This window comes from Rhinoderma darwinii, chromosome 4 (assembly GCF_050947455.1).
Source record: "Rhinoderma darwinii isolate aRhiDar2 chromosome 4, aRhiDar2.hap1, whole genome shotgun sequence".
Lineage (NCBI taxonomy): Eukaryota > Metazoa > Chordata > Amphibia > Anura > Rhinodermatidae > Rhinoderma > Rhinoderma darwinii.
This window is the reverse complement of record NC_134690.1, coordinates 257,458,363-257,466,013: the sequence shown is the minus strand read 5'-3', so window position 1 is coordinate 257,466,013 and position 7,651 is coordinate 257,458,363. Positions and strand designations below refer to the sequence as shown.

Sequence of the window (7,651 nt, the reverse complement as noted above, 5' to 3'; positions counted from 1 at the left end):
CGTGCGAGTTAAATAATGGTATAGTGTAATAGATCTGACTTTTACAGACGCAGCGATACCAAATTATTTTATTCTTTACATTGTGCTTGGGGAAAAAAAAAAAAATGGGAAAAGGTTTTTTTTTTTTAAATTTTAATATTTTTTTTACACTCCTGAAAATGTATCTAACTTTTTTTTTTTACACATTTTATTTGTTCCCCTAGGGGACTTGAACCAGGGGCTACTTGGTAACATGTGGAATACGCTGTTTCCCTAACTCCCATAGTAGTGAATGGCAGTTACGGAAGCAGCGTATCATGCGAGATACGCTGTTTCCGTAACTACTGTTCAGTTCTATGAGCGTTACGGAAACAGCGTAGCTCAGCAAGTTACGCTGTTTCAGTAACTCCAGATGTAATTAAGTGGCCGGGAGAGCACAGAAAGCTAGAACGGGGTTTAGGGGGCCCTGTTCTAGAGATAGGTGCGGGTCCCAGAGGTGGGACCTGCATCTATCTGACATATCCTGTGGATATGTCATAAATGACCTTCATAGAAAAACCCCTATAAATGCCACGGTCGCTATTGACCATGGCATTTAACTAGTTAAAGGGGTTTGCCATAAAACACATTTATCCCCTATCCACAGGATAGGGGCTACATGTGAGATCGCTGGGGGTCCGACCACTGGGACCCCCAGCGATAAGGAGAACAGGGGACCGAAAGTCACCCAAAGCGCTACATGAGAAGCCAGGACTTCCGGGTTCTGTGTCCGTCTGATCTGTTCCGCAGCTCCATAGAGATCAATGGAGAGCCTCTCGCGCATGCGCAGAAGTATCCCATTGATCTCTATGAAGCTGCCGGACACAGAACGCGAAAGTCACAGCTTCTCATGCAGCGCTCCTGGTAACGTGCGGTCCCCGTTCTACTTATCGATCACACATGTATCCCCTATCCTGTGGATACATGTGTTTTATGGCACAAGCCCTTTAAACTGCCAGGAACAGCGAAATTGCTGTTCCTGGCCGTTATAGCAGCGAGTCAGAAGCAGACACCTGCAGTGCATGGCGTGAGCCCGCTCCATACATCACCCCCCTCCAGCTCCATGATGTGCCGGCACGTCATGGGTCGCAAATGGGTTAAGTAGTGAAGCGGTCATGGGGCCCGGCGATGCCAGGTCCCTTTACTGCGGACTATAAGACGCAGGGACGGCGTCTTATAGTCTGAAAAATACAGTAATGAAAATCCTTTATCTAGCATAATGTGTTAAAGTTGGTGCATTTATATCTGTATACCATCCAGGTATAAATATGTATATAGTGCTATGCAAAAGTTTTAGGCAGTTGTGGAAAAATGCTGCAAAGTAAGAATTCTTTTAAAAATAGAAGTTTTAATAGTTGTTTTTTTTATCAACTAACAAAATATAAAGTGAATGAAGAGAACTCTAAATCAAATCTATATTTGGTGTGACCACCCTTTGCAGCATTTTTCCACAACTGTCTAAACTTTCGCACAGTACTGTACATCATAGGGCAGTAAGGGGGTAAAATGGCTTTGTGGCAAATTTACTGTTTCTTTTTGTATATTAATATATAATTTCTAGATTTTTTTCTGTCCTTAAAATCTTCTGTACTAAATATCCAACTACATGTAGCTCTGCATGTAACATGTGCTAGAGCAAAAAACTTTTTGACTTTATAAAAAAATAAATTGCATACTGTATTATAATATATATTGTAAGGGAATTAGGTAGTGGGACAGTCGTCTCCTGGGGTAGACGGGCACTCTGTATCAAACACGCCAGTAAATTTCAGTCCGCACAGCAAAGATGTGGTACTACTGGCCTCAGCCAGTTTTATTTACAGGTTGTACATGAATTAAAAGAAAAACAAATAAAAGAAACCTCTATGCCTGTCCGGCACTAACTATACAGTCAGGTATCCTAACTAACACAGTGCAGGCCTAATGCCTGGCACTATAAACCATGCAGATCATACAACCTGTTATGAATGCAGTCGGTTTGCTCTCACAAGCTCCTCTCCCAAGGCTGAGAGAGAGAGTGACTGAACTGCAGCCTTTTTAAAGGGCTATCACACCTGACCCCTGACTAATAGCTGGACAGCCCAAGACCAGGACTGTGTGGATGGAGTTGGGACCCACCCATCTCTCCCCACTCCAACAATCAGGCCCTTTCCCAGGTTTTAGATAAAACCTATTGCAGAGGGAGAACCACATTCTCTTCTGAATTTATTCCCTGGTTGTTTTCAGATAGCAGAAGACAGAAATCTTGGAAATATAGACCCCCATCCACAATCTCTCCACATGGTCTGTCACAATATATATCTCGAAAGACTACCAAGAAATTACTTTATGCTAATTCTTTAGTGTTTTTGCAAAATTGCTGACTTTTCACAAACAAGAATGTTTTTGAGTCCTGGACTAAGCACTAGAGAGACCGTAACAGAGATAATAGGACAGAAAAGTAGGTTAGCTGTCATATTAAAGGGACAAGAGTAGAAATGTAAATTAGGGTAGAGATGAGATGGAATCTTGCAGATGAACATCTAGATCAGAGGTGAGTACACTGGAGAGAGGGAATAAACTTGTTCATAACATTAATAAGAGCTGAAACACATTGCCCCGTGAGGTCAAGCTTCCTGTCATCCATGGCACTTTCATAGTTTCAGCACTAACAAAATGTATTTCAGGTTTATAACATTTTATTTATCTGATGCTGACAGATGCTATATAAAATCTAACCTGCTCAGGAGTCAAGAGAGAGAATTGTGATTTTTTTTAAAGTAATTTATCTAAAATACATATCATTATGTACCTGTTCTCTAGAGAGATTAAAGTTTCTAAAAAGAGAACAGAAAATATATACATACGTACTACCATATGAATAAATTTTGCCAGTGTGTCTTCATGTTGAACTTATGCACACTACTATATTCTGGCCCTGTACAATGTTTGAATAGTACAAAGTTGTAATTTTGTGTTCATAACAGTCTATGGGGCCCTACTATGCCTCCAATTTCAAACTGAGGAATAACAAGTTTTTGCTGTCGGATTTTGTATGTATCTGACTGAAACAAAAATCACACCATGTTCCATCGGATGCTGTATTAGGAAGCACTATCCGGCAGCTCACAGAGTGCCTTGTAGTACGGAGCCACAGGGACTCTGTGTGCCTCTGTACAGCCTCATATAAAGAAAGAGAAATCGAGCAGCACCACGGATATTCCATCCTCGAACCAGTGATATGCTATCATATGGCAGACAAACGCCTCTCTGGCCTATCTAGATCTTGTAATCTCATGGACGACAGCACACATTTTCGGTATAATTCAAAGGTTATTTATTAGTTACTGTAGTCAGGGTCGGCCTCAGGGGTGTGCGCCCTGTGCCCTTACAATTTGCGCATCACTCCAGCAGGTGGAAGGGGGCGCTGCGCTGGCTCCCTTCCCCTGCTTTTGTGTCAGAAGCACCCGGGGCCCGGCGTCACAGCAGCTGCCTTTCCGCACGAGTGCTTCTTCTCTCGGTGGCATCGCTACCACTGTAGCAGCCATATCGGCTGCTAGCGGCGACACCGAGAATGAGGTGTCCGCCGGGGCGGAGACCTCCTCATGGCCAGAGGCACCGCTAGAAGCTGCTGTGGCTGCTACAGCGGTAGCGACACCACATTCAATAGTATCTGTGTCCTGCGGTGTTTCAAGGTGGCTGTGTGGGACTACCTACAAGGGGGCTGTCTGGCACTATCTACAGGTGGGTCTGTGGCACTACCTACAAGGGGGCAGTGTGGCACAACCTACAAGGGGACTGTGTGGAACTACCTACAAGGGGGCAGCATGGCACTACCTACCAGGGGGCTGTGTGGCACTATCTACAGGGGGGTGTGCGGCACTACCTACAAGGGGGCTGTGTGGCACTACCTACAAGGGGGCTGTCTGGCACTATCTTTAGGGGGGTGTGGCACTACCTACAAGGGGGCTATGTGGCACTACCTACAAGGGGGCTATGTGGCACTACCTACAAGGGGGCTGTTTGCCACTACCTAAGTGGGGGCTGTGTGGCACTACCTACAAGGGGGCTGTGTGTCACTATCTACAAGGGCCAAATGAATTGTATTCGGCACACCTTTGTAGTTTTTAACGTAGATTTATTTTATTTTTCAGTATATGCCAGTGGCTACATGTGCCACGTTTCGGTCGTGAGACCTTCGTCAGATACTGTGCCGTACTGGGGACTGATATGGTGATACTGTTGGCGCTGCTATTGTAGGATATGGCGGCTAACCGCTCTAAATGGCGCCATTTAGAGCGCTTAGCCGCCATATCCTACTGTAATGACGGGGTAAGGAGACAGACAGGTGAGCCCTAATCTACCTGCGACTCAGTCCCTGCCTACTTGCACGACCCGTCCTAGGCGACGGTGTACAACTGGGCGATGGTCCCTACGCTCAATATGTGCACGAGAGACAAACAGACAAGGGTACACAGAAGCTAAGGGAAATGGGGCAGTTGCCCACGGCAACACCGTGAGCAACAGGAGTAGTGAACGAGCCGAGTCAAACCAGGAGTGTACGAGGTACCAAACGCAGAGCAGGAGCGTAGTCAGTAAAGCCAGGGTCAAAATCAAGCTGAGGTCAATAGTAATAGCTGAAACAGCAGAGCCAGGAAACAAGGGAGAATCACAGGCAAAGACAAGAAGCAAATGAAGGTATACATAGACCGAGGGCGGGAGCTAGAACCGTCTGGCCAGGCTGTGAAAGGTTCTCCCACTCATCAGCCTACGAGCCTGAGTGGTAGCAGATCGAGTCACTCTATCAGACCTAGGAGCAGATGCAGACTGATTAACCACGGGCGTCGACACAGAAGCTGTGTCTGGCAGATCCTTTACACCTACAATAGCAGCGCCAACAGTATCACCATATCAGTCCCCAGTATGGCTTAGTGCCTGACGAAGGTCTCACGACCGAAACGTTGCACATGTAGCCACTGGCATATACTGAAAAATGAAATAAATCTACATTAAAAACTACAAAGGTGTGCTGAATACAATTCTTTTGACCTATAATTGGGTTGGGACCCTATTTCGAGCACCTGAAAAAACTGGTGCTGTCTGATCAAAACCACTCTATCTACAAGGGGGCTGTGTGGCACTATCTACAGGGGGTGTGTGGCACTACATAAAACGGGGCTGTGTGGCACTACCTAACTGTAGGTAGCGCCACTGTAGCTACGTGAAGGAGCAGAATCCCCCTGTGGACGGGGATTCCGCTCCTGGACGGGGGAACTTCTGAAGCAGAATCCCCGTCCACAGCATTGCCGTTAGAGACGTCAGGGGCTTCTCCTGGAGTGGAATCCCCGGTCATTGCGTCGGCAACGCTGCGGACGGGGATTCCGCTTCAGGAGTTGCCCCTGATGTCACTGTCCATGTATGGACAGAGACATCAAGCGCTCCATCCAGGAGCGGAATCCCTGTCCACAGGGGGATTCCGCTCCTTCAGGGAGCTACAGTGGCGCTATATACAGGAGGGGGGGGTGCTATCTGCAAGGGGGCTGTGTGGCACTACCTACAAGGGGGTTGTGTGGCACTACCTACAAGGGGGCTGTGTGGCACTACCTACAAGGGTTCTGTGTGGCACTATCTACAAGGGGGCTGTGTGGCACAACCTACAAGGGTGCTGTGTGGCACTATCTACAGGGGGTGTGTGGCACCACCTACAATGAGGCTGTGTGGCACTACCTGCAAGGGGGCTGAAGGAATTTTGAGGCAGATCTTTTTCTGCCTTACAAAAAGCGCTGTGTGAACATACCATAAGAGTGTAGTGCTTGTATTTAACGGCTTTCTGTATTTCACGAAATAATTTTTGGTAGGGGTGAAGAGAGGATTTTTTTTTTAGCAAGGGGGGGCCTCGAGTTCGAAAAGGTTGGAAAACGCTGTACTAGGCTACAGGCCTGATAACGTCACTGGATTCCAAGGATCCCGTCATCGACATTGTGGAGCAGCTCCGTTCGTCGTGGGAATGGGGCCTAGGTCAGTACAATTTTTTGGGTTTGGGGCACTGTCTACAACACGGTGGTGGGGGGCTGTATGCCACTGTCTACAAGGGGGACGTGGAGGCCTGTATGGCACTCTCTACAAGGGGGATGTGGGGGCTGTATGGCACTGTCTACAAGGAGGAGATGGGGGGTTGTATGGCACTGTTTACAAGGGGGTGGTGGGGGCACTGTGTACAAGAGGGAGGTGGGGGCTCTATGGTACTGTCTACAAGGGGGAGGAGGGGGCTGTATGGCACTGTCTACAAGGGGAGGTGGGGGCTGTATGGCACTGTCTACAAGGGGGAGATGGGGGGGGGGCTGTATAGCATTGTCTACAAGGAGGAGGTGGGGGATCATGGCACTATGTACAGGGAGGCTGTATGGCACAATCTACAGGGGGCACTATCTACAAAGGGGGTGGGGCTGTGTGTGGCAGCCAGGGGAGGGGGGAATGATACTGTTTGGAGGCCACTAAGCGGTCATTATACTGTGTAGGGGCACTACAGGGGGCAATATACTGTGTGTGGCACTTAGGGGGCATAATACTGTGTGGGCACAAATAGAGGACAAAATACTGTGTCCTTGAAGGGGTTATAATATATTATTAAATATTATTATTACACTGTATGGGGAGCACTAAAGAGGCATTATACTGTGTGTGTGACACTAAAGAGGCATTGTACTGTGTGGGGGCACTATATAGGGCACTATACTGTGATAATTCTGCACGGGGCGCCATCTATCCTAAGGCCGGCCCTGACTGTAGTAGCAACTTTTCTGCCTATATAAACAGTGTCTTTCTCAAGCATATTTATATATATATATATATATATATATATATATACATACACTGTGTGCTTGAGAAAGGTCTCACAGCTTATATAAGGGAAAACCCATCAGAGTTAACATTACTGTTATGCTTATGTATTTTAGTCAATAAAGCTCTGAAACGTCATACAGCATTGACAGTATTCAGTCAAAATTCCTAGTGTAAAAGGAGGTACCAAAATGTCTCTGACGAACAATGGATTGTGAGGTTAGGGTTTGAGTTGACCTTTTACATTATTTCAAGTGTATTATGATGCTCATATAAGCTATTTTTATCTGTAGGTGAATAACCCATCAGACTTGGGCCTAAATGACATAATACGCTACTTTGCTGTATATGAAATAATGACTACAATTCCAAAATACATTAAAGAGGCTCTGTCACCAGATTTTGCAACCCCTATCTGTTATTGCAGCAGATAGGCGCTGCAATGTAGATTACAGTAACGTTTTTATTTTTAAAAAACGAGCATTTTTGGCCAAGTTATGACCATTTTTGTAGTTATGCAAATGAGGCTTGCAAAAGTCCAAGTGGGTGTGTTTAAAAGTAAAAGTCCAAGTGGGCGTGTATTATGTGCGTACATCGGGGCGTTTTTAATACTTTTACTAGCTGGGCGTTCTGATGAGAAGTATCATCCACTTCTCTTCAGAACGCCCAGCTTCTGCCAGATCACGCTGTGACGTCACTCACAGGTCCTGCATCGTGTCAGACGAGCGAGGACACATCGGCACCAGAGGCTACAGTTGATTCTGCAGCAGCATCAGCGTTTGCAGGTAAGTAGCTACATCGACTTACCTGCTAA

The 7,651-nt window shown here is 46.3% G+C and overlaps 1 protein-coding gene across 7 annotated transcripts in view; it reads right to left on the bottom strand.

Annotated features, from left to right (window-relative positions):
• The window catches only part of FAM184A (family with sequence similarity 184 member A), a 273,827-nt gene that overhangs the window by 221,414 nt on the left and 44,762 nt on the right, over positions 1 to 7,651 (bottom strand). The window lies entirely within an intron of this gene.